A 26,625-nucleotide genomic window follows, 5' to 3' on the forward strand; every position below is an offset into this window, starting at 1 on the left:
CCCCACTCTTTGGTTCAGCTCTAAAAGATACCGGTCTGGTTCTGTAAACGTTGCCCATGTGGTGCCTCACCCTAGTGGGGAAACTAAGGCATAGTCTAGCCAGGAAAGACACCTTGGAGGAGGAGAGAGCAAGTGAATGTGTAAGAACCCCTAGGGGAAAATGTGAGGGACTTGCATGAGAGTGTGGAGGAAATGTGCTGTTGTCCTTTCCCTTGTTGTCTCCTGAGAGGGTATGTGCTTGGTTTACCAGGGCAATTCAGCGAATCCCTTCCTATTTGGCTGAATGGGAGTACTCTGAAAAGGGTGAGGACAGGACACAGAGAAACAGACAATACATGCACTGTATCACAGTAACCAAGTGACACACTCTGTTGAAGGTCACTTCCATTACCCCACCCCTAAATGAAGCGGGCTTGACCCACTTACAGCAGCACAAATACTCAGCTCCCTCACCACTTAGGCATCATCCACTCAGTTTTGCCCTCTCAAAGTTGCATGAATTCACTCTACACAAACACTTAACTTACACACTTGCGTGCATTCACATTTACTTTCATGCAGTTCTCTTTTACAACCCCTTTTGCACATTAAGGTCACTCCCTAACATACACACTAGGGTTGGGTGATATCCAGACATCTGTACCTGCATATCGCTCCTGTGCCATCTCGGGATATACGGTATTACCTGTAGTGCACACAAGGGGGTGCTATTATTTTTATGTTAAAAAAAAGAAGCCCAACAAACTTAAATGACCAAAATGCTAACAAGTACTAAGGAATTCTCATAGCGGTTGCTCGGTAAATGTTAATGGGATAAGTAAGCCTAAGGCCGAGACACTAAGACACAGTAGCAGAATAAATTCAACCACATATTTTGTTTTATCACAAAACCAGATAGCAACCTCTGTCCTTTTTTATTCCACAAAGCAAATTGCATGTAACAAACAGCTACTTGACTCCAACATTTTCGGACCACTAAACAACTACTGATTTAGAACAACAGTTACCGCAAGTCGCGAAGAAAACGGGAGCTGCCTCCACTATTCCAGCACCATTTCAACTTCAACATTTCAACATCATCAAATCACCTCTGCTTAGTCTAATACAGTGACAACTAAAAGATACCAAAAACAATTTTAGTCCAATCAACCATAAGCTAAATATGTGGCTGTCCATGGTTCTGATTTCTGTAGAAAAATGTTTACTCACTCTACTTGTAGAGAAACTCCAATTGCCATCCTCTTTCATGTTGACGAAACAGTCTATCAGCCTGTACTGTATGCAGTACACACTTTTATTTTTAGTTTTCCTAGACTACCTGGCAAAAAAGGCTAGCAAGCAAGACAACTTCCATTCATGGGTAACGTTAGCTAGTTAACATTAGCCATCTACGTCTAGCTTCATACTGAACTTCCATTCTCGAAGGCCAGGAGCACTACCAATGTATGAATTAATGGTTGGATCAGAATTGCCATTATCATTGACCAGAACGAAAAGTTAAGTAAAAGCAAAAGTCCAAATCCCTATCTCCATCCATGGCTAATTTAGGAAAGGGACAATTTTAGCTAGCTAGCACACCTAAAGACAACACAATTAGATGCAACAATTCAAGTTGTTTCTGTCAATGACGTATGCTGTCAATGCGATTTGATAGGAGTGATGGCAAAATCCAAACTGGCTTCCATTGACACTTTAAAAAAAAAAAAAAGATTTTGGTGCTCAAGGACCTTTCACAGTTGCGCTCGCTCTGTTTAGCTCAACGCCGAATCCTGCACATTTTTTTTAATACTTAAAAATTTTTTTTTTTTTTTTATCAAGGAAGGCCAAATGCTCACTGACTTACCTGGCACTGTTTTGCTCGCTCGGATGCTTTCTAAGGTGAGGTACATTCAGAATTGAAGGAAAATGGCGGAAGATAAATTGTATGTTTAAAAAAATAAAAAAATAAAAAACATTTTTGGGGGCAAGCCTGGCTTCCCTTGGCATCCATGAATACACACCAATGCTAACGAGCACATTGCAAACATTTTGTACAGTTTCTGACCTAAAATATATAAAAGTACATTTAAAAAATGCTACTCTGTTTGCTGCACGCACAACACAAATAATAGCCAGCAAGGCTTTTGATCCAGGAGTGGATTCTCTGTTGTCAAGCGAATGCTTGGTTTTTGAAGAAGCTACCCACTTAGCTAGATGGCTAACTAGCTACTTTATTAGCAAACCAGATGCACAACTGCAGAGAATTTAGCACATTTTAGAGAGTTAGCTTAATAGTTAGAAGATGTCTAGCTGGCAAACATTTAGTTGTGATTTCTATACTGTAAGTTGATTGCCTGGCGCCTGCTGCACGACAGTGAGTGACTCACAAGGCTCCAGTCTCTGGATAATAATGTGACCGATGAAATGAAGAACGCAATGTTCATCTCCTAATGCATTGCACATTGACTGCAGGTATTTACTTAAAGTAGCCACAAATATCCCAATGTATATATAAAAAAATAAATAATAAACTGTTTCAATGCCATTAATGGTATTGAAAAACCATCCCGTGGCTTTTTACAAAATACCCCGCTATACGGTATATACAGTATACCGCTCAAGCCGAATATACACACACTCACACTCACACACAGTGTGTTTTTCCAGTGGTTCCCAAGTCTGTCTTCTATTGGAATGTTGGCAGCCCCATGAAGAGCCTCCAGGCACTAGGCAGTGTCGCTCTTTTTTTTCTCCTTCTCTCTTTCCCTGCCCCCCCCCCCCCCCCCTCCTCGCTTCACTCTTTTCTCACTCATTAGTCATGGTTTCACAGAGGTCAGCCTACGTGCTGCTGTTCAGTGGGACGTGGACGTGTGTCTTTGCAAGAGCATCTCGTGTGGTGCCACCGCACCCAAGACTCACGCTATATTTTGCATGTTCTACATTGGTGTTGGATAACTTGATGACTGTGAGCGTAGAGCTGAGGAGCATGCTCTAACAAATGAGTATGGTTCCCCACTGCATCTCTCTCCTGCCTGCCGGGAAAACCCTTGGTTAAAGAAACGGTTTTATTGCATCAGTGACACACCTTTGCTGGGCTATTACTGACCGAATTCCGTTTTTAGAGAAACCTGAGATAGCTCTAGGATTTCTATCAGGACATAGACCCTTCCCTTTGATTGATGCTGCGAGCAGACATCAATAATCATTAGAAACCCACGCTGCAGAGATTAGTTTAATTTGAAGGGAAATCGACACTGAAGGGTAGGTGTTGACAGCTCTGGGTGGGAGTTCTGTCTCTACATTAGCCTGCCAGAGAAGGGCTTTGTGTAAGAGCATACAAGCTAGAAGTGTATACACACACACACACAAACACACAAAATGCTGCACTGCATTGGAAAAATCCTGTATAACACCGTCTGAGTAAACTGTGACCGTTCACCGTAGCTCACCACCTGCCTCTGTTCACTTGGCTAGGATAAGGGAGAGGTGTGTGTATCTAACTGTGCTAAAGCTGTGCTGTGCCAGGGGAGGGCTTTTAACACTGTTTGCTTGGTTTAATACCTAGTTGCATTCTTCATCTCTCGCTATCATTTCCGTTTGCACAGTGCCTCTCTACTCCAGTGATTCAGTTCATTCTCAATAGTCCTGCTGTACTCAGTTTGCCTTGCTTTGTCAGGCAAGCCCAGTCTGCTGCTCTGTGGCCAGTTTTGTATTATTATTATTATTATTATTTTGTTTACATGTAACCAAGGCAGCTGTACAGCTGCACAACAGTTACAGTATGTCCTCCTGTTACCAGGAGAGCGGTGTCTCTCTCTCTGTGTGTGTGTGTGTGTTGTGATTAGTCTCTCACGTATTTGTTTTCAAAGACTAAGATGGGGTGTCTGTATATGTGTGTGTTTCAACTTGAGTGAGCAGCCTTCCTCAGCTCCCACACATTAGGCTAGGTGTGAGAGAGGAAGAGTAGGCCATAATAAAAACTCGTAAGACCTCGGGGGCAAGGCGGTGTGTGCCCATGTTTCTCTGTGTGTGCTTGTCAAAGTGTGTATCTAGGTGTCTTTACACACAATTAATCGAATCCGGACCCCCTGTAGTGGACTCCTATTCTAGGTAAGTCGTGGCAGACACCGAGTAGAAGAAGAGATTAGGGATGTGCTTTAACCCACTTAGAACACCCTCAGGGGCTCCTGCCAAAACGCCAAGCTTAGTGCCTTTAATCCTCTTCCCCAAGCCAATGTTTTTTGATTACCGATGCGCTCTTGTCTAACTTCCCTTTTTTTTTAGTTTGCTTGTGTGTGCACGGTTTGTGTGTGAGTGTTCATAATATGTTATGTGCACGTGTTGTCTGGTTGTTTCCTGGTTGTAAACACACTAGTGACGAGCCCTGATGTGGTTTTGAAGTGAGCCTCCCCGTTGGTTCCTCCACACACGCACACGCACGCACGCACACGCAGGCAGGCAGACAGGTTTATTTAGCCCCACTAGAGCGGACCCTGTGGGGTCGCATCGGCGCTGGGAGCCAGTATACAGCATGGAGCCCCAGCCTCATCTCGTCGCTGGTTTTCCTCGCCGTGACTGGCCCACGGTTAATAAATACATTCACATTCCACCACGTTGTTTGCATTATTTTTGTTGTTGTTGTTGTATTTAGACCACTCTTTTTGTATGGTTGCCAGGGTAAAGCGTGGTAGTGCTGTACACAAACTGAACCGCGCACACATGTTAGGACTGCCTATGATTATTGCCAAAGAAGTTGGCCTACCCAGCCCAACCCAGCATTGTTAGCCCAATCCGACATTGTGGGCATCTGATGGAAGGAGCAGAGGCTTGGAGGGTGATTCAGTAGCAGGGGTCTGTCACTGTGTGTTACGTCTGAGCGAGGCCTGGCAAGGCTTCTCTGCAGAGTCACGCCGGAATCCGGGTCAGCCTTGTGGCCCAGGACGTGCTTCACATCGCTCTCTTTCTTTCCCCAACATCTATCTCAGCTCCCTCTCTCCTCCACTCCCACCGACGCTAATGAGGAGCCCATAACAAGCCCAATGAGGGATAATCTGACAGGAGAGAGAGAGAGAGAGCGAGAGAATGGGGATGAGGAGAAAGAGGGAGAGACTGGGAACGAGGGAGAAAGATTTACTGGCAGAAAGGGGTTGCCCTGCTTGAAAGTTGTGGCTGCTTGCTTAGTCATGCCAAAACTCTGTTTTTGAAAGTGGGGCTGGGGAGAGAGAGTTGTGGACCGCCTAGAATTCCACAGACCCGATAGGGTTGGGCAGGCACGAACCTTCGTCAGCATCTATAGCATCTATGTCTCCTCAGATTTACTTCTGACACCAATTTCTAACATTGAGCAAGCAATTGAAGCCAAAGAGCTATAAAAGTTAGTATTTATGGGCCAGGGTGTAAACCTCAGTTGGAGAGGAGTTCTAGTCATATTAGGACCTGGGTTCCCTTTCATTGCCTTGTCTGTTGCTCCAGTTTGGCATGGCACACCATGGCTCCGTTGGCCAGACAGATGGCCTGGTGCTGGGCTCCTCAGGGATGGACTGTCCAGACAGACACTATTGCCATCTGGGGGTCTCTACGCCATGGCAGCTTCACCATACCTGGAACTGATGCCCAATTTCAGATCTACCCCAACCGTCCTAAACGCGTAGCTCTGCAAGGACTGAAATGTATTAGGCTTTTTTTTTGAATGGTCACCTTGCTGCTTAACACCCAGGGCTGTGTCTTTAAAGAAACATGGAAGTTTTAGCTCAAAAGATTGGGGGCTCTCTTTCCATAGCAGTGATTTTTGTTCGACACAGAGTAACAGGCTGGAGTGGTTGCACTGTGGCTTTGGACACTGAATCCAGCCTTTTTGATTTGGGAGTCCATGGTGATGTGGTCTAGAAGCACAGAGGCTGGGCCCAGGCTGCCCACAGTCAATATTTGCTTTTGTGAGTGTCTGGCTTCTGGCGTGAGAACAAACAAAAACGGGCAAATGTCTTTGAGAGAAAAGGGAGGGAGATATGGATTTTCTTTCCTCCTTTCCCAACCCGAGGCTCTTCTCTCTAGTGTACTGCCTCCTTGCTGCAGCTGTCACCCTGCCTCTGGAAAGGGCCACTTCAAGAACTTGTGTGTGTGTGTGAGAGAGAGGGGGGGGGGGGGGTTCTCCACTATTGCCACTCTTCGCCTGAGATGTGACACCTGTTCCTAATGTTTTCCAGGTCTGCATTTCTAAAACACTTGATGCTAACCACTGCACTAAGTGGTGAGTGCGGGTAGCTTTGATTGCATTCATCTACAGCCGTCACAGGTTTTCCTGTGTACCATGAATGTGCGTGTGTGTGGTTACAATGTTTGAGTCGTGAGCTACCGCTATTTAAATGCCACACCAACTGCAAAACCGCTTGGGCAACGCCCACCTATTGAGCCCTGGGCAGTATGTTTGTTTCTCTCTCTTACTCTGTCCATCTGGCTGCCCGAGAGAGGTGACGAGTCTGTACAGAAGCGTCAAGGAGGTGTAGAGAAAGCAGGGGAGGGAAGAAGAGTGAGAGACAGAGGGAAAGGGAGAGTGTGGGGGGGGGGATACAGAGAGGGTAATGAATAGTAAGGGGTGTGGGGGTAAAAGTGTGTCTGTTTCCACAACACATAAAAAGACGTGAGTCTCGTAAACTACACGTGTCACAGATGCTTTGAAGGTAACCTCTCCGTGTACGTGCGTGTGCGCGCACGCACGCTGCCTGGGCGTAATGATCGTCTTGCCCTCCGAGGCGATCACAAGGGCAGGCCTGAGCCAAATGCTTCTCACACCTATAAGCCAGTGGAAAACTTGTGACGTTTTGTGCCCGTTTGTGTGTCACAGCCAGAAATGAACGCACTCTCCCACCGCCACCATGGAGATTTGAACCGTGTGTGGTTGAATTTGATAGCCTTATTTACTCCCGGAATCATTTAGGCTCTTGTGTACACGGGTGTTTTTAGAGTTGTATTTCCTGTTTTTGTCATGTTAGAGCAAACCGGCAGCTTTGTTTGGAGACGAGCTTGGTCTGTTTGAACATGTTTACATGGGGGTGATCCCATGATCCCACAGTGGTAGGGGTGGAGGACACACACAGAGGCAGGCGCAGAGAGAGAGAGAGAGAGGCAGGCGCAGAGAGAGAGAGAGAGAGAGAGAGAGAGGCAGGCGCAGAGAGAGAGAGGCAGGCGCAGAGAGAGAGAGGCAGGCGCAGAGAGAGAGAGGAAGGCGCAGAGAGAGAGAGGCAGGCGCAGAGAGAGAGAGGCAGGCGCAGAGAGAGAGAGGCAGGCGCAGAGAGAGAGAGGCAGGCGCAGAGAGAGAGAGGCAGGCGCAGAGAGAGAGAGGCAGGCGCAGAGAGAGAGAGGCAGGCGCAGAGAGAGAGAGGCAGGCGCAGAGAGAGAGAGGCAGGCGCAGAGAGAGAGAGAGAGAGAGAGAGGCAGGCGCAGAGAGAGAGAGAGAGAGGCAGGCGCAGAGAGAGAGAGAGAGAGAGGCAGGCGCAGAGAGAGAGAGAGAGAGGCAGGCGCAGAGAGAGAGAGAGAGAGGCAGGCGCAGAGAGAGAGAGAGAGAGGCAGGCGCAGAGAGAGAGAGAGAGGCAGGCGCAGAGAGAGAGAGAGAGGCAGGCGCAGAGAGAGAGAGAGAGGCAGGCGCAGAGAGAGAGAGAGAGGCAGGCGCAGAGAGAGAGAGAGAGGCAGGCGCAGAGAGAGAGAGGCAGGCGCAGAGAGAGAGAGAGAGGCAGGCGCAGAGAGAGAGAGAGAGGCAGGCGCAGAGAGAGAGAGAGAGGCAGGCGCAGAGAGAGAGAGAGAGGCAGGCGCAGAGAGAGAGAGAGAGGCAGGCGCAGAGAGAGAGAGAGAGAGAGGCAGGCGCAGAGAGAGAGAGAGAGAGAGGCAGGCGCAGAGAGAGAGAGAGAGAGAGAGAGGCAGGCGCAGAGAGAGAGAGAGAGAGAGGCAGGCGCAGAGAGAGAGAGAGAGAGAGGCAGGCGCAGAGAGAGAGAGAGAGAGAGGCAGGCGCAGAGAGAGAGAGAGAGAGAGGCAGGCGCAGAGAGAGAGAGAGAGAGAGGCAGGCGCAGAGAGAGAGAGAGAGGCAGGCGCAGAGAGAGAGAGAGAGGCAGGCGCAGAGAGAGAGAGAGAGAGGCAGGCGCAGAGAGAGAGAGAGAGGCAGGCGCAGAGAGAGAGAGAGAGGCAGGCGCAGAGAGAGAGAGAGGCAGGCGCAGAGAGAGAGAGAGGCAGGCGCAGAGAGAGAGAGAGAGAGGCAGGCGCAGAGAGAGAGGCAGGCGGAGAGAGAGAGGCAGGCGCAGAGAGGGAGAGAGGCAGGCGCAGAGAGAGAGAGAGGCAGAGGGAGAGGGAGAGAGAGGCAGAGGGAGAGGGAGAGAGAGGCAGAGGGAGAGGGAGAGAGAGAGAGGCAGGCGCAGAGAGAGAGAGGCAGGCGCAGAGAGAGAGAGGCAGGCGCAGAGAGAGAGAGGCAGGCGCAGAGAGAGAGAGGCAGGCGCAGAGAGAGAGGCAGGCGCAGAGAGAGAGGCAGGCGCAGAGAGAGGGAGAGAGAGAGGCAGGCGCAGAGAGAGGGAGAGAGAGAGGCAGGCGCAGAGAGAGGGAGAGAGAGAGGCAGGCGCAGAGAGAGGGAGAGAGAGAGGCAGGCGCAGAGAGAGGGAGAGAGAGAGGCAGGCGCAGAGAGAGGGAGAGAGAGGCAGGCGCAGAGAGAGGGAGAGAGAGGCAGGCGCAGAGAGAGGGAGAGAGAGGCAGGCGCAGAGAGAGGGAGAGAGAGAGGCAGGCACAGAGAGAGGGAGAGAGAGGCAGGCGCAGAGAGAGAGAGGCAGGCGCAGAGAGAGAGAGGCAGGCGCAGAGAGAGAGAGAGGCAGGCGCAGAGAGAGAGGCAGGCGCAGAGAGAGAGAGGCAGGCGCAGAGAGAGAGAGGCAGGCGCAGAGAGAGAGAGGCAGGCGCAGAGAGAGAGAGGCAGGCGCAGAGAGAGAGAGGCAGGCGCAGAGAGAGAGAGGCAGGCGCAGAGAGAGAGAGGCAGGCGCAGAGAGAGAGAGGCAGGCGCAGAGAGAGAGGCAGGCGCAGAGAGAGGGAGAGAGAGAGGCAGGCGCAGAGAGAGGGAGAGAGAGAGGCAGGCGCAGAGAGAGGGAGAGAGAGAGGCAGGCGCAGAGAGAGGGAGAGAGAGAGGCAGGCGCAGAGAGAGGGAGAGAGAGAGGCAGGCGCAGAGAGAGGGAGAGAGAGAGGCAGGCACAGAGAGAGGGAGAGAGAGGCAGGCGCAGAGAGAGGGAGAGAGAGGCAGGCGCAGAGAGAGGGAGAGAGAGAGGCAGGCACAGAGAGAGGGAGAGAGAGGCAGGCGCAGAGAGAGAGAGGCAGGCGCAGAGAGAGAGAGAGGCAGGCGCAGAGAGAGAGAGAGGCAGGCGCAGAGAGAGAGGCAGGCGCAGAGAGAGAGAGAGAGGCAGGCGCAGAGAGAGAGAGAGAGGCAGGCGCAGAGAGAGAGGGGGAGGGAGAGAGAGAGAGGCAGGCACAGAGAGAGGGAGAGAGAGGCAGGCGCAGAGAGAGGGAGAGAGAGGCAGGCGCAGAGAGAGGGAGAGAGAGAGGCAGGCACAGAGAGAGGGAGAGAGAGGCAGGCGCAGAGAGAGAGAGGCAGGCGCAGAGAGAGAGAGAGGCAGGCGCAGAGAGAGAGAGAGGCAGGCGCAGAGAGAGAGGCAGGCGCAGAGAGAGAGAGAGAGGCAGGCGCAGAGAGAGAGAGAGAGGCAGGCGCAGAGAGAGAGGGGGAGGGAGAGAGAGAGAGGCAGGCGCAGAGAGAGAGAGAGAGGCAGGCGCAGAGAGAGAGAGAGAGAGGCAGGCGCAGAGAGAGAGAGAGAGAGAGAGGCAGGCGCAGAGAGAGGGAGAGAGAGAGGCAGGCGCAGAGAGAGGGAGAGAGAGGCAGGCGCAGAGAGAGGGAGAGAGAGGCAGGCGCAGAGAGAGGGAGAGAGAGAGGCAGGCGCAGAGAGAGAGAGAGGCAGGCGCAGAGAGAGGGAGAGAGAGGCAGGCACAGAGAGAGGGAGAGAGAGGCAGGCGCAGAGAGAGGGAGAGAGAGGCAGGCGCAGAGAGAGGGAGAGAGAGGCAGGCGCAGAGAGAGGGAGAGAGAGGCAGGCGCAGAGAGAGGGAGAGAGAGGCAGGCGCAGAGAGAGGGAGAGAGAGGCAGGCACAGAGAGAGGGAGAGAGAGGCAGAGAGAGAGAGGCAGGCGCAGAGAGAGGGAGAGAGAGAGAGGCAGGCGCAGAGAGAGAGGCAGGCGCAGAGAGAGAGGCAGGCGCAGAGAGAGAGGCAGGCGCAGAGAGAGAGAGGCAGGCGCAGAGAGAGAGAGGCAGGCGCAGAGAGAGGGAGAGAGAGGCAGGCGCAGAGAGAGGGAGAGAGAGGCAGGCGCAGAGAGAGGGAGAGAGAGGCAGGCGCAGAGAGAGGGAGAGAGAGGCAGGCGCAGAGAGAGGGAGAGAGAGGCAGGCGCAGAGAGAGGGAGAGAGAGGCAGGCGCAGAGAGAGGGAGAGAGAGGCAGGCGCAGAGAGAGGGAGAGAGAGGCAGGCGCAGAGAGAGGGAGAGAGAGGCAGGCGCAGAGAGAGGGAGAGAGAGGCAGGCGCAGAGAGAGGGAGAGAGAGGCAGGCGCAGAGAGAGGGAGAGAGAGGCAGGCGCAGAGAGAGGGAGAGAGAGGCAGGCGCAGAGAGAGGGAGAGAGAGGCAGGCGCAGAGAGAGGGAGAGAGAGAGGCAGGCGCAGAGAGAGGGAGAGAGAGAGGCAGGCGCAGAGAGAGGGAGAGAGAGAGGCAGGCGCAGAGAGAGGGAGAGAGAGAGGCAGGCGCAGAGAGAGGGAGAGAGAGAGGCAGGCGCAGAGAGAGAGAGAGAGGCAGGCAGAGAGAGAGAGAGAGAGGCAGGCGCAGAGAGAGAGAGAGTTAAGCGCTGAGAGAGAGAGAGAGAGAGGCAGGCGCAGAGAGAGAGAGAGAGAGAGAGAGGCAGGCGCAGAGAGGGAGAGAGAGAGGCAGGCGCAGAGAGAGAGGCAGGCGCAGAGAGGCAGAGAGCGAGAGAGAGAGGCAGGCGCAGAGAGAGAGAGAGAGGCAGGCGGAGAGAGAGAGGCAGGCGCAGAGAGAGAGAGAGAGAGAGAGAGAGAGAGGCAGAGAGAGAGAGGCAGAGAGAGAGAGGCAGGCGCAGAGAGAGAGAGAGGCAGGCGCAGAGAGAGAGAGAGGCAGGCGCAGAGAGAGAGAGAGGCAGGCGCAGAGAGAGAGAGAGGCAGGCGCAGAGAGAGAGAGAGGCAGGCGCAGAGAGAGAGAGGCAGGCGCAGAGAGAGAGAGAGAGAGGCAGGCGCAGAGAGAGAGAGAGGCAGGCGCAGAGAGAGAGAGAGGCAGGCGCAGAGAGAGAGAGAGGCAGGCGCAGAGAGAGAGAGAGGCAGGCGCAGAGAGAGAGGCACGCGCAGAGAGAGGGAGAGAGAGAGGCAGGCGCAGAGAGAGGGAGAGAGAGAGGGAGAGAGAGAGGCAGGTGCAGAGAGAGGGAGAGAGAGAGGCAGGCGCAGAGAAAGAGGCAGGCGCAGAGAGAGGGAGAGAGAGGCAGGCGCAGAGAGAGAGAGGCAGGCGCAGAGAGGGGGAGAGAGAGAGAGGCAGAGAGGGGGAGAGAGAGAGAGGCAGAGAGAGAGGCAGAGAGAGAGAGAGGCAGAGGGAGAGAGAGAGAGAGAGAGGCAGAGGGAGAGAGAGAGAGAGGCAGGCGCAGAGAGAGAGGGATAGGGAGTGAGAGAGAGAGGCAGGTGGGGAGAGAGAGAGAGAGAGAGAGAGGCGCATGGGCGCTGGTAGAGACAGACGCACAGACAGCCCATCAACTGTCTGACTACACCATAAATAATGCAGAGGCTTACCTCAGTGTTTTCATGTTCTCATCCATCTCTGTTAGTACCTTCTGTGCTTGGTCATGATGTGGTGGCCTGCTGCCAGCTTCCACAGAGCACTGCAATTGTCTCCACCTCTGTTGGGTCAGGGTGGAGGTGTTAACCGGGGCCAATTTGTTTGTCTAGTGACAGCGTTTGCATACTGGCTTGAATAGGTAGCTTGGGAGTGAGCGGGATGCCAAAAGCCTTCGAATCAATTCAACATGTTCTGTTTTGAGATTGACTGTGAAAACGTAGAGGATCATATTTCGCGAGTTCCCCTACACCACTATTTCCCATGTCTCTGGCCTGTCCTCTCCCTTCATCTCTCTCTCACTCTTCACCCTGTCTGTGGCTTAGCCCCCTTTCTTGTGCCTCGCTCTCTCGCTCCCCCCATTTCTGGCAAGCCGAGACCTGAGGCTGAATACCAGCTGATCCCATAAGCTACATACTGAACCGACCACAGGAGAGAGAGAGAGAGAGAGAGAGAGAGAGGGGGAGCGAGAGAGAGGAGACATGAGGGTTCAAGGGAAAGAAGGGGGAAGGGCGGAGCAAAGGATTTTGTGGGGTTTCAGTCTTGGGGCCAGTTTGTGTGGTAGCGGATGGAAATGAGGAGGGAACACAAGGAAGTAGTAGTTGGGAGGGAGTGGTGGGGATGTGTTCTTAATTACCTCCAGCTCAACGCTGTACCCCTCTCTCTGTATCTCTCTCTGTATCTCTCTCTCTCTCTCTCTCTGTGTATCTCTCTCTCTCTCTCTGTGTATCTCTCTCTCTCTCTCTCTGTATCTCTCTCTCTCTCTCTGTATCTCTCTCTCTCTCTCTGTATCTCTCTCTCTCTCTCTGTATCTCTCTCTCTCTCTCTGTATCTCTGTCTCTCTCGCTCTCTTTCTATCTCTATCTATCTCTATCTATCTCTATCTCTCTCTATCTCTCTCTCTCTCTGTATCTCTCTCTCTCTCTATCTCTATCTCTCTCTCTCTCTATCTCTCTCTCTGTATCTCTCTCTGTATCTCTGTCTCTGTCTCTCTCGCTCTCTATCTATCTCTCTCTAGATCTCTCTCTCTCTCTCTTCCCCCCCAGACTCCCTGTGGTGGCGCAAAGAGAACCAGGTTAGAATCACTCGGAGGGGGTGACGAGCACGATACACACTGACCACCTCTCCCCAGGGACGAAGCTCTACTCCACAGTCTCTCAATGTGCATATTCGCGTATTCCACCAGGCGGGCCGTTTGGCAGTCGCCGCTTTGCGAACCCAGACGGCACGCTGCTCACACTAGGGTCATGAGTCTTTCGTGACCCATTGGTGAATGAACTGGGGGAATCACAAGTACAAGTAGGCCTACTTCCACAGCTCTTTCAGATCCAAGGTCATGAAGGAAAGATGATGAGAAAACAAAGGGGCGCGTAGTCCGGCCGACTAGCTAGTGGATGTTGTCAGATTTAGGCTGGTTCTGTTGGAAGCAGAGAAAGAGACGAGAGGGGATCCCGCCCAGATGCACGCAACCTGCTCCTCCAGGCCAGCTGAGTGAGTAGTCACGCTCCTGCCAGGTTTAGCTCTCTACACCCGCTGTATCCCAGAGTCCATTAGGCAGAGTCATGACAAAACCCTTCTTAGAAGCATTACTTTTTCATAATGGTAAAAGTCCAGCCCCCTCAGTCTCGTGCCCCAAACACCTACAAGACTAGTGCAGACAGTGGTTCTGAAACTTTGCGCTGTGACCCAGTTCTGAATTTTGTTCTGGTAATTTTATCGTCCAGGCCAGTAACCCCGTCTCTTCTTATTTCAACGCAACTCCAGGTGGTGTGTGTGAGTGTTTCTTTTCTTTCTGGCAGTGAAAAGTTAGTTCAAAAGTACAACACTGCTCTTTCGTCTTCTATTTCACCGGGTTGATAGGAAGTGCGCTTTGATTTGAGCGGTTGGTGCCCCATGATGCCTTGCCCATAGCCCCAAGCCCAGTCTGACCGGCATTCCAGCCTCAGTAGGCCAATGCTCTTCAGTACCGCACAGAGAAGTGCGGTAGAGCGGTTCACAGAGGAATCCTCAAAATAAAACCTAATTTCACAAGCGTCAGAAGAACAGTCTGGCATTGTTATCGCTATCTCTGAGCACTATCTCCCGGGCCCTACTGGCTGCCGGGCTTATCTAGGCCGCATGACTGCCAGACGCGGCGTAGCTTTGAAAGGGCCGGGCTCCTCCATGGAGAGCCCAGACCCCCCAGAGGACAGCCCGACCGGCAGACTGACTGACTAGGGAAAGCGATCCAGGACAGGGTGGACACTCAGTCCTCACAGGACCCCAACGGCCTCTACTCTCAATGGAGCCATTGAGGAGAGTGAGAGAGAAAAGGAGACAAGAGAGGAAGAGACTGTCTGAAACTGTGTCACTCGTCTTCTTTGTCTGGCTGTACTGTAATGTCCCCCCCCCCCAAAAAAACACACTTTCCCCCTTGACCCTGTTAATAGTGTGGCTTTTTGTTGGTGCTTGTGTATGAGCCAGTTGGGGGGGCAGTTTGTATCAGTCAGTTTTAAAACAAAAAACGTTAACTGGCAACAAAACCCCAAATCTTGTCACTGCATTTTGTTTTTCAATTTGGTGTGAGTCATCAGAGTTGACCGTTCTGACTGCGTGTGTGGACCGATGACGTATTGATGCATTGACGTCTATGGTAGGGATCACGTTCCCAGGGCATCGCTGATGACGTATTGATGCATTGACGTCTATGGTAGGGATCACGTTCCCAGGGCATCGCCGATGACGTATTGATGCATTGACGTCTATGGTAGGGATCACGTTCCCAGGGCATCGCTGATGACGTATTGATGCATTGACGTCTATGGTAGGGATCACGTTCCCAGGGCATCGCCGATGACGTAATGATGCATTGACGTCTATGGTAGGGATCACGTTCCCAGGGCATCGCCGATGACGTAATGATGCATTGACGTCTATGGTAGGGATCACGTTCCCAGGGCATCGCCGATGACGTAATGATGCATTGACGTCTATGGTAGGGATCACGTTCCCAGGGCATCGCTGATGACGTATTGATGCATTGACGTCTATGGTAGGGATCACGTTCCCAGGGCATCGCTGATGACGTATTGATGCATTGACGTCTATGGTAGGGATCACGTTCCCAGGGCATCGCTGATGACGTAATGATGCATTGACGTCTATGGTAGGGATCACGTTCCCAGGGCATCGCTGATGACGTATTGATGCATTGACGTCTATGGTAGGGATCACGTTCCCAGGGCATCGCTGATGACGTATTGATGCATTGACGTCTATGGTAGGGATCACGTTCCCAGGGCATCGCTGATGACGTATTGATGCATTGACGTCTATGGTAGGGATCACGTTCCCAGGGCATCGCTGATGACGTAATGATGCATTGACGTCTATGGTAGGGATCACGTTCCCAGGGCATCGCTGATGACGTATTGATGCATTGACGTCTATGGTAGGGATCACGTTCCCAGGGCATCGCTGATGACGTATTGATGCATTGACGTCTATGGTAGGGATCACGTTCCCAGGGCATCGCTGATGACGTATTGATGCATTGACGTCTATGGTAGGGATCACGTTCCCAGGGCATCGCTGATGACGTAATGATGCATTGACGTCTATGGTAGGGATCACGTTCCCAGGGCATCGCTGATGACGTAATGATGCATTGACGTCTATGGTAGGGATCACGTTCCCAGGGCATCGCCGATGACGTAATGATGCATTGACGTCTATGGTAGGGATCACGTTCCCAGGGCATCGCTGATGACGTAATGATGCATTGACGTCTATGGTAGGGATCACGTTCCCAGGGCATCGCCGATGACGTAATGATGCATTGACGTCTATGGTACGGATCATGTGCCCATCTCACCACCCATATAGAAATAGTCCAGCCACAATATTCCTCTTTCTCACTGGCCCAAAATATTTATTCCAAAATCCCATCTGTGTTTCCTCGAAAGCAGTGTTTGTGGTGGGGTTTGAATCTGTTTTAAATGTGTTGGATGATGTGTATTTGAGTCTGTGATTGACCCCACTGATCTGGTCTGTGCTGCGGGGTGGATAGCGTGGCCCTGCTCCTACAGTCGGGCTCTGGGGCCGAACAAACGGCATGTTTCAATCATTTAGATGGTTGAAATGAAACCACAGGTTTTTATAAACTGCCTGTTGCCCTTTTTTTTCTCTGGGTCCCTTGAGAAACAACGCTGATACCACTGACTAGATAGACATCATGTTAGAAGGGGCCACGTCATGGGGAACAACTGACTCTGTGACTATGTCATTGCATGTCTTTGTTGGGGTCTGTCCTCCTCTCCCTGTGGGATACCCTTTCTTCCTAAAGCCTCATCATTTAGCCTCATTAGCCTGTCACTAGGGTGATACGGTTACAGGAAGAGCCTCTAAAAGACCCCCAGATCTCCACTTCCTTCCACGTCCCTATTGGAAACGCGATGGCCGTACTCAGTACTCAGTCAGAGCAGAGTGCGGTGTGACAGCAGGAATGTCCCCTTTTTAAGGGGTCTCAGCAGCCACTGCTCCTACTCATGCTGAGAGAGAGTGGGCTACTGTTTGTCACTGTGTTGCATTTAGCCTATGAGTTGGATCTGTGCTTTGTTGACGGGCAAAAAGATTGTTTTCCAAAACTAGGCCAGAGGGAAAAGGTGGCACATGCCGGAAAGACAAAATAAATCCCTGTATTTCTGCCATGCATTTTTTATTTTTTTTGGCCTAGTAGTCAACTATGCCTGTTGGCTGAGAGTAGCCTAAAATCTGTTTAGGGGCTAATCCGTGCGGCACAACACTATCCCCCTGTTTTCTCCTGGGAGGCACACCTCCATGGGAACAGCAGCAGCTGTGAGGGTCTAAAACACCCCGCTGGCCCGTCGTTCCCAGACCACGTAGGGAGGACCTCAGGCCAACAGCGCAGGGGCGGAGGAGCTTGGTCATTATTTCACAAGCATTACTTAAGTAAGCTAGTAGGCTTCTGTTATGTCTACCTACCCCATCGTTATGCTTCCTTGACCTAGCCTAAACAATGGTTTGTCATCATGACTCATGACTTAATGTTATCGTCCTTATGGCGGGGGAGGGGTTCAGGTCAAGTGTAACCCCCGCTATTAGAATGTGTGTGTCTGTCGGTCTGTCTGCTGGCTCCTCAAGCAGCAGGTAGATGGTAATAAGCCCTGTGTGTGTTGACACCTACCTACCTGACGCCACTCGTTACCCCTGTGTGGCGGAGGAAAATGGGTAGGTGTTACTCTGGAAACCGTGTGTACTGTGTTGAGACACTGGGATTATCATCTCCTGCTCAGTGTACAAGCATAGCCCCGTTGTCTTTAAAACCGTGTCTAGAATATGTGTTAGAATTAGGGCTGGGAATTGCCAGGGACATCACGATACGATATCACGATACTTAGGTGCAGATACGATTCTATATGTATTATGATTTGATACTGTGATTTTTAATTGCGATTCGATGTTCCAAACATATTGCTCACCATATGTCTGCTCCAGAGGGACGAGAGAGAGCCATGGCTTTTTTCCCTTTTGGGTTATTTGAAAATGAAATAATCTCCAAAATATCACTATTTTTGACACAAGCCATAGAAAGTTGGTTGCAATTTCTGTTTAGTCCACCAGAAAAGACAGAACGAATATTATGAGAAATATTATGAGAAATGGTTCAACTCCAATATACTAAATGATATAAAAATAAAGCATTATTTTTGGAGATAGCTTTGTAAAAAATAAAGCTATCTTTGAAAATGATATCATAAATAGGACTGGTGGAGTTGTCAGTCACACATGCAGGTAACAAAATTATATGGAAATGTCTGCTCTATCTAAAATTACAACCAACTAATTGCAGCATTACCGCCAAAAATGGAAGAGGCAAGTGGAAGGGGGGAAAAGTAAGGAACTTGGCCCTGCATTAAAGACCAAAATGTAAAGCTGTGCCATGTAGGGCTCCCGGGTGGCACAGCTGTCAAAGGCACTGCATCTCAGTGCAAGAGGCATCACTACAGTCCCTGGTTCGAATCCAGGCTGCGTTACATCCGGCTGTGGTTGGGAGTCCCGTGGGGTGGCGCACAATTGGCCCAGCTTCTTCCGGGTTTGGCCGGGGTAGGCTGCCATTGCAAAATGAGAATTTGTTCTTAATTAACTGACTTGCCTAGTTAAATAAAAATAAATAAATAAATTGATTGCAAAATAGTTGGAAAGAGATTTTTTTCAATTTAATTTATTATCCAAATGTATTGCAACCAATAGAATGTTATATTTATATATATATATATATATATATGGGGGATACAACCATCCCAGCTCTGCAGATTTTGCTGCGAAGAGACCGAATCATTAGATTATTTGTTTTGGTACTGTCTATGTAGCTTGTTTTTTTGGTCGCAGGTTCAGGAAAGACTGAATTGCGACATTTACCTGGAACTAACTCTGCAAATGGCACTGCTGGGTGATTTTGAAAAGTCATAGTCAATTGATCAACAATATAATAAAACTCTAAGCAAAAATGTTTCTCTTTCATTTGCAATCTGTAGAAATTATGAGAATAGAAAGGTTCTGAACTTTTGTGAAACAGCACAGTTGTAAAAATGTATGGCAAATATAAATCAAAACTGGATGGTCTTCAGAGAGAGATGTAAAAGGGTTTAGGGTAGCTGAAGGATGGGACTAAAAACAAACAAAATATAACTATTGTCAAATAGATTGTGTCCGTAAAATGTATACAGTATGTATAAGCTGGAAGTAGAAGCCTAAGAGTTGTTGTCTATTAGTTTACTCCAATTAGGTTAGGGGAAAATAATACAGGAAGATATATCAAGTAGATCATATTAGAGAAACAGACACAAGTAACAGATGAATGCATATTTAAGAGTTCGATTACCATCGCCTTTTGAAGAATGTAGAGCAATTTAAAACACGTTGCATTGTGTGGGTTTAAAGCAGCACGGCGTGTGGTTGTTAAAGAATCCTTCTCACACAGAGAGATAGAGGAGGCCAGCGGGGAGGAGGGATTCAAGGATCACAGGAGATAGAAGAAGAGGGTGAGAGATGAGGCATGGAAAAAGGGGGAGAGGGAGATCAGAGAGGAGGTGGGGTCAAGGACTGCTGGGCCTCTGTAGGAGCAGCAGCTCTGTGATGCATCACTCTGAAGCCTCAATTTGAGGCAATCTCTCCTCTCTACCGATCTGATTCATCACCGAGTTCCTGGTCTGCCAGGCTCTGCTCTCTTCTCGTCTTCAACTGTATCCCACTCACCAGATTCCTCCTCTGTGTTCCCGTGCGTTTCTCATTGTCCATTCATTTCTGTTTCCTTTTACTGGCTCTTCTCTGACTGTAGTCCTACCAGGTTCCAAACTTTCTGCGTTCTTCTTTCTCTCTGGCTATTTTCATTTTTGCGTCTTCTAATAACAAAGGTGATACTGGTGCGAGAGTGCAAGTGGGAGGCTAACCGCATTTCCTCTGCAGAGTGTGTGTGTGTGTGTCTGTGTGCATGCATGTTAGGTCCCCCTTCCCCTGCATGTAGTGACGAGGACACCTTTGTGATTGATTGACATATTGCGGGGTGGATGACAGGACATATTTTATTTATCGCTCAGGTTGTGTGTTCTGAATGCTCACCGCCTCACGCCTACATCATAACTCTTTCTGTCTGTGTGCCCCTGGTTCCCATGGCAACCGGTGGCACAGCAATCCAGCCGTGAACGGAGTGTTGTATCCATACAGTACATACACAACACATCATTCCCCAACCTCACCAACCCTGAGGTTGCGCAAGGTATATGGTGGCGGGGCCCCTTACCCCAGATCTAGGATCAGATAATTACCCCACCCGTCCATTTCCATCAGTGGATAAGGGCTTCCATCTACTTCTTGTATTCAGCAATTTTACCTTTGACCTGCTTTTCATGTGATTTAGTCTGGTACTTCTCACAGCAGTATCCCTCTCCCTACTGCAGGCAGAGAGAACGCAGTGCAACCCGTCACACACTGGAGAGACATCCAGCCGAGGGAGGGGTTCTCTCAACCCTCTTATTTCCATTCAAATAGAGCCGGAGGGGAAGAGGAGCGAGAGGGAATAGGGGGAAGGAAATGATGAAAGCATGGCAATCTCACCTCCCCGCGTTTGAGTATGAATGGGGCTGCCCACCCTTCTCTGCAGGGGTTCCCAGCACACTTTTGGGGTTAATAGCGACGGCTGCTCTGCTCGATGGAGGCGCTGTTAGAGATAGAGACGGTTTTATATGCACTACACGCCTACTGTCTCGCTGATAAACTTTTGATCCAGGGCAGTGTTCCTTATCGCTGGTTCTGTAGCGGGATATGCAGGTGCTTTGAACCAAGCACTTTATAACTGACCGCCAGTGCCATTGACTTTTTGATGCATTCTGGGGAGGGAGGGAGCTAGGAGAACATATTATTTTATTGTACTGATCAACAACATTTGCATAGAAGCAATCTCTTTTATAATAGTGTGTGCTGTATGTGCCAGTGGAATCTGACTTTGAAATCTAGTGGAAACCAGATGGGAGGCAAGGGAGTCGAATACGTTTTTGTTGGTGAGGGAGAAGTGAATTAATTACGTTTTTGGTGACAATCAGCTTTAAAATCAGAATATTTTTGCTTTATGGTTTGCATATTATCACAAACAAAGTACTAGGGTCGTGAATTCAGCTGTAAAGCCAGCAAGGAAATGTAGCCTACAATTATAGCTGGAAGCTACCGGTATCGGCTTATATTGTAAAAGTGTTCTAGTCTGTATGCTTCGGTGGGGGGGGTTACAGAGGTTTCGGTATACCGTATGCGTAGGCTACCAGTGCTTCTTTTTATGGGGCGCTCTAATAAAAACTCAACTTGTTTTATTATGTTGAATGTTATGGTTATTCTTGTAGGCTGTGTAACAAAGCCTTTTCGTTGTTAAGTTAGTCCTGTTTATATACAGCACCCGTCAGAAGTTTGAACACACCTATTCATTCAAGGGTTTTTCTTTCTTTTTTACGTTGTAGAATAATAGTGAAGACATAAACTATGAAATAACGCCTATGGAATCATGTAGTAACCCAAAAATGGCTAAACAAATCTAAATAATATTTTAGATTCTTCAAAGTAGACACCCTTTCCCTTGATGACAGCTATGCACACTCTTGGCATTCTCCCAAGTAATTGAATACTAACGTCGGTTCAGATATATTAGAATAAACGTGCCCATCCCTAACAGAAATGAATTCATATAACAATGGCAGTGACATCAAACAGGGTAAAGAACAGCATACGTTCTACAGGCCAAGTCAGCCAGGGTATGATTACACCAAAACTTATATGTATCATGGGGCTTTCACACAAAATTGCTTTTCACACCCAACTCTGGCATGTCTTCCCCCTTAGTTCGGTTTGTTTGGACTGGTGTCAAACGCTATCTGCACCCAGGAGCAGCGCACTAAATGCACCGTGGTACTGTCAAAAAGGGTTAACTCAGTCCGATTCCGTTTGTGCTGTGGTTCAGTTCGCTGCTGGCGAGAACGCAGTAGTATTGGTTGCTTGACTGCGAGCATTACCATAACCTGATTTATCTATTAAACATTCTGTGAGGAGCAGTGTAATTGAGAGCGTCCGATCCTGAATAATAACAATACATTCAGTTTATATAGCACTTTTCATGCAGAATCTCAAGTTATTATTATTGATTAGGGGACATGGGGACAGGCTACTGAATATAGCCTATTCACATCGCAGCCGCTATTGCACCGTTTCCTCCCACTTGTTGTTGGAAGACCAAAGCGGAAGTAATATGAAGTTGGGGATACACGCCTTACGCTTCTTGATAATCAAAGATGGATTAAATATGAGCATTTTCCTCCAATAAACAAATTATTTGCATGAACACATTGTTTTGTTTCTGGTATTTTTAGTTCATTTGACAATGTGAAACCAAAAGAATTGAACACCGATTCGAACTATAGGTCAGAACAGTGTGACGACACCCTTACACGGAACCCAAACCGGCTGCGCGTATGCGCCATTGTGCAAAAATGTATTTTGTCACAAAACGCGATCACCACACGCAGGTTAAAATATAGTTAGCTTGCACTTACTCGCTAATTTGTCTTATTTAGCTAGCTTGCTGTTGCTAGCTAATTTGTTCTGGCATATAAACACTGATGTTATTTTACCTGAAATGCACAAGGTCCTCTACTCCACCAATTAATCCACACATAAAACGGTCAACCGAATCGTCATCTCTCTTCCTTCCAGGATTTTTCTTCTCTTGACTTTATATTGCGATTGGCAACTTTCATAAATTAGGCGCATTACCGCCACCGACCTCGTTCGTCTTTCAGTCACCCACGTGGGTATAACCAATAAGGAGATGGCACGTGGGTACCTGCCTCTATAAACCAATGAGGAGATGGGAGAGGCAGGACTTGCAGCATTATCTGCGTTACAAATAGAACTGACTTTTATTTTAGCCCTTGGCAATGCATACACTCGTTGGCGAGCACGAGCAGTGTGTGGTGCAGTAATTGAATAATATAGATTTCAACATTTATTTTGCAACGCACGGTGTAGGCGGTGTAGTCAGCCTGTTACAGTTGCATTGACAAACCCATTAGCTGACTAGAACGGCTTCTCTTCAAACTGGTTTAAGAAGAAAAATATGGGACGACTTTTTAAGTAGCACTCACACTCTGAAATATTAATGCAGTCAGAGTTTGGAGTAATCCATTTAAATCACAACACAATGCCTATGACAGGCGGGAGGAAGGAAGCCAGCCAGCTCATGCTCCTCTCTGTGGCTCACCATGGAGCAGAGCAGCGCTGGAACAACCACTAATGATATGTAAAGTACGATTTCCATGTCCTCTTTGAAATGCGTCTGGTCTCTAATTCAGGCCGGCCCAGTCTCACTGCGTTCAGCGTACTGAGAGAGATGTTTAATTACCCTGCTCTGCTGTAGGAGATGATGATCTCTATCTCTTAACACGCTGGGACATACATTACCATATTCCTGTTCACTGAGCCTACTGTACGGCCATATACAGCAAGGCACACACGCACGTTCATATTACACCGTACACACAGACAGGTGTACACACACTCGTACATGCACACTCTAGCACGCGTAGCTACAGCCCACTTCACAGATCACGGGTACCAAGAAGCCCAGTCATCGTACTCATAAGTCAAGAGCATGCGGTCGATTCCTGATTGATCCAGTGATACACACACACACGCGCGCGCACACACAACCTCTCTCCCTCTGCACTGGGCTTGACTTCCTTTTCTCTAAGCTGTTTGAGGGTCATTGTCTGGCAGGCACTGCAACCAGAGAATGGCTTCAGTACTAAATATACAGCTGCTCTCCTATTTAAACATGCACGCATAGGAGGCTATATGGAGGGTCTTAGTTTGTTTTATGTTGCTTTATAATGCAATGTAGGCTAGGCTATTATCCTACATACCTGTAAGCCCCATGGCCTAGCTAGCTAGATAGGAAGGTAGGTAGGCGAAGGTGTTGCATTTATCAATTTCAACTGTTCTAGGCTTACCAGTGCCCCTACTCTATGGGCTGAAATGTTAGCCATGGCTGGAAAGTGTTCACTCTTTAATTTTTGGCGGGGATGTAGGGGGAAGTCTAAGCTGTACATCTCTGATGCTGACTCTCAGAGCTATAATGCTGACTCTCAGAGCTATATTCAGGACTGGCTCTAGGCTCTGGATACTGTACTCTCCATTAGTTTAGTCGCGAGACACACTCAAGGCACACACAAACACACCGTCTCTCCCCACACACACTTTTACGAAGAGTGTTATTATGCTCTGCGTCAAGGGGTAAGCGGACCTGAATTGACTGGTATTGATTGGCACTGTATTGTCAGACAGTAATGGGGCTCCACCTCGGGGCATTTGGCGGTGTCTGACCTCATCACCCATCTCAGTGCAATCAACCTCACTAGGGTTGGGCGACATTACGGTAGTGTCGACGATGAGTGACAGCCAGCGCTGATGTTGACGGCGACATGATGTGACAGACGATGGTTTAGCTTGTTTTAACTTGACGAGCCACGCTGGAATGAACCGAGTCGCACAGCAGGGCAGCACACACGTGACATTCAGAGTAATTTGCCTATTCCTACGAGTAACTAACAGGTAGACTATTGTTTATTCTGAATGGAGTTGGGGGGACTCAATAGGCTTGCTAGATAGCTAGCTGGCTATGTTAGCTTAGCTACCCTCTTTAGGCTACTTGGACTTAATGGGGAAGGTAAATCCATTTTAATTCAATCACTTTTTTTGACAGCATCCTTTTTGATTTGAACAAAACCTTCCGTACATGTCCATGGAAGAAGTGGTCAGAAAGTCACTTTTTTGACCTGAATACCAAAACATTCAGGAGATGAAGGTGCTCAAAGTTGACCCACTTTGCATACCCTGTCATTCCATGACACATCCATACCTTCATCACTGGAAAAGATATAAACGGTTGAGTTTGATTAGAATTTAATAGCTTAAAAACAGGGTTGCCAAACTATTTTATAATTTCTTGAAATAAATGTACAAAAAATGACTGCCATCACTTATCCAACAATTTCTGAATCCGATTTTCTTTTGCACATTTGTATATGTTGTAGCTTAGACCCTATTTTATGTCATCTGAGGTTTTTGTGTGGTGTCTGCCATCGGTTGAGACACAACATACTCTTGAATACAGGGTGGGTGTTATTTCAATCCTAAGTCCATTCTATTTATTCTATTTCTATCACTTCAGACCACTGCAATTTAGCTGGTACACCATAGCCGGTACGCCATTAAATAAAGTTTTACGAATTACTACCGCAAAGATGGCCACTGGTCCACCCACCGTTAACTGAAATGGTCTTGTCTATTCTATTATCTATATTTTCTATGATTTCAATAGGTTTCTTATGAAGGGTTGACAGTATAATTTTTAAAACAACATATGATGTGTGGACCTCCAACCGTCTTTGTGGTACCATTTTTTGAAAGTTAATTTTTTTAATTTGATTCCCATTTTAGTACATTTTATTAGCCAAACCACGACACCCACCCTGTATTCCAAGAGCATGTTTCAACTGATGGCAGTCGCAGCATGAAAAACTCTGATCTAAAATAGGGTCTGATCTGCAACGTGTACGCCCACGCCGCCCCTTCCTCTTTGCTCCAAGTGCCCGCTACACAGCCACAGAAGCACACCTGTCACACACTGAAGCTGCATCCACCTGTAAGGATATGAGAAGAGATTTGCCACCAAGTAGCCTCTGCCCATTTCAGCAACACATTTTGTCCAGTTGTAGAATGTGATTACATGGTATAGCCGAATGGTGGTTATTTGAGGGTTTTGGTTCCCCCCCCCCCCCCCCCTCCCATTTATTGTAATGTTTTTTTGATTAGCCAATATGTATACCAGTGTTTTATGAGTACAAAAGTTGACCTTGCCCAACTGTTAAACTCGCCCAAACCCATATTTGATCACCCAACCTTCATGAATACCCTTTCACATCGCTCACTCCGGTTCTGAGCAACCCGGCACCCTTTTTTTACTGAGCCTACATCAACCCTGTTCCTCATCCCACTACTCTGTAGCCTACCCTCGGCTTGCCCCCAGTCCGACAACCTCCACCGACACACCGACCTCACGTGCACTGGCACTACCACTTTGAGTGCAATAGTCACCTGGCTCACCCTGTTGCTGCTGCTGTCGTATTGTTCAGGAGAACATTCCGGGCACACGGAAGAGTAAATCAGGAAGTACAGAGGGGCAGGGCATTGGCAGGGTCGGGGAGGGTCAAGGATACAGAGGGATAGTTGTCAAGGACAAGATAAGAGGGCGAGTGAGGGGAAATACAGACAACGCAGCGCAGCTGAAACGGTTCGGAACAGTTTGTGCTTATATGATGGTGCCATTTTGTGACAATTTTGTTCATTTTGGACTTCGTTAAGGGTTTTCTCGGGCTGTTCGGGCGAACACACGCAAAACAATTGAGGCAAGCCGAAGTCGACGACCCTTCGACGGTGATTGGTCAACAGCAGAGATTCTTCAATTAAGTCTTTGTTGTCATTCAACGAGAGGCGACTTGTTTTCATGCACATTCTTTCATTGGAAAATACTGGTGTTATTGCCGCTTTTTTCAGGTTTTCCAAGCGAAGGTCTTTTCAGGGAGTATGCAAGCACGCCCGTCCTGTTCGCCAAGCCGACTTCGAACTGAAGCATGTCGAGGCCTTAAGAGGGCGGAAGGAAGAGAGACGGGGAAAGGCAGAAAGAGGGAGAGAAATGCCAGAGGATGCTGCCTGATAAATCCTATCTGTTCAATAAATGTTTTGTTTGACGTGTACAGTGTCGTAGCTACATGAAGAGGTAAATGAACAGAGGCTTTATAGCTGACTTTTATCTGTGGAGGATCAGACGATCTTAATTGTCAGCTCTTTTGGGTTCTAATTAATGAATGGTGTAGAGGGAACTAGTGAGTTTGTCTATTTAGGAGACTGACGTGTGCCATTGAGTGTTTGGATGTAGGACTTGTGTGTGTTTGTAAGACAGACAAGAGTCCCTTGCATCCACATTCCTCCTCACATACAATGGACTGACTGCTGGCCTGATGAGCCTGGAACTTACAGCAGCTACACACACACACACACACACCCCTCTGCCAGACAGTACACACTCACAATGCCTCCTCACACATCTTCCATCCCTATCAGAGCTTAGTCAGCCTACTTGGAATGTTATTACTGGTTAACAATTAAACCTTC

The 26,625-nt window shown here is 48.9% G+C and overlaps 1 protein-coding gene across 3 annotated transcripts in view; it reads left to right on the forward strand.

Moving 5' to 3' along the window:
* The window catches only part of LOC110507407 (signal-induced proliferation-associated 1-like protein 3), a 95,048-nt gene that overhangs the window by 13,356 nt on the left and 55,067 nt on the right, over nucleotides 1–26,625 (forward strand). The window lies entirely within an intron of this gene.

The sequence above is a fragment of the Oncorhynchus mykiss genome, chromosome 27, assembly GCF_013265735.2.
Source record: "Oncorhynchus mykiss isolate Arlee chromosome 27, USDA_OmykA_1.1, whole genome shotgun sequence".
Classification (NCBI taxonomy): domain Eukaryota; kingdom Metazoa; phylum Chordata; class Actinopteri; order Salmoniformes; family Salmonidae; genus Oncorhynchus; species Oncorhynchus mykiss.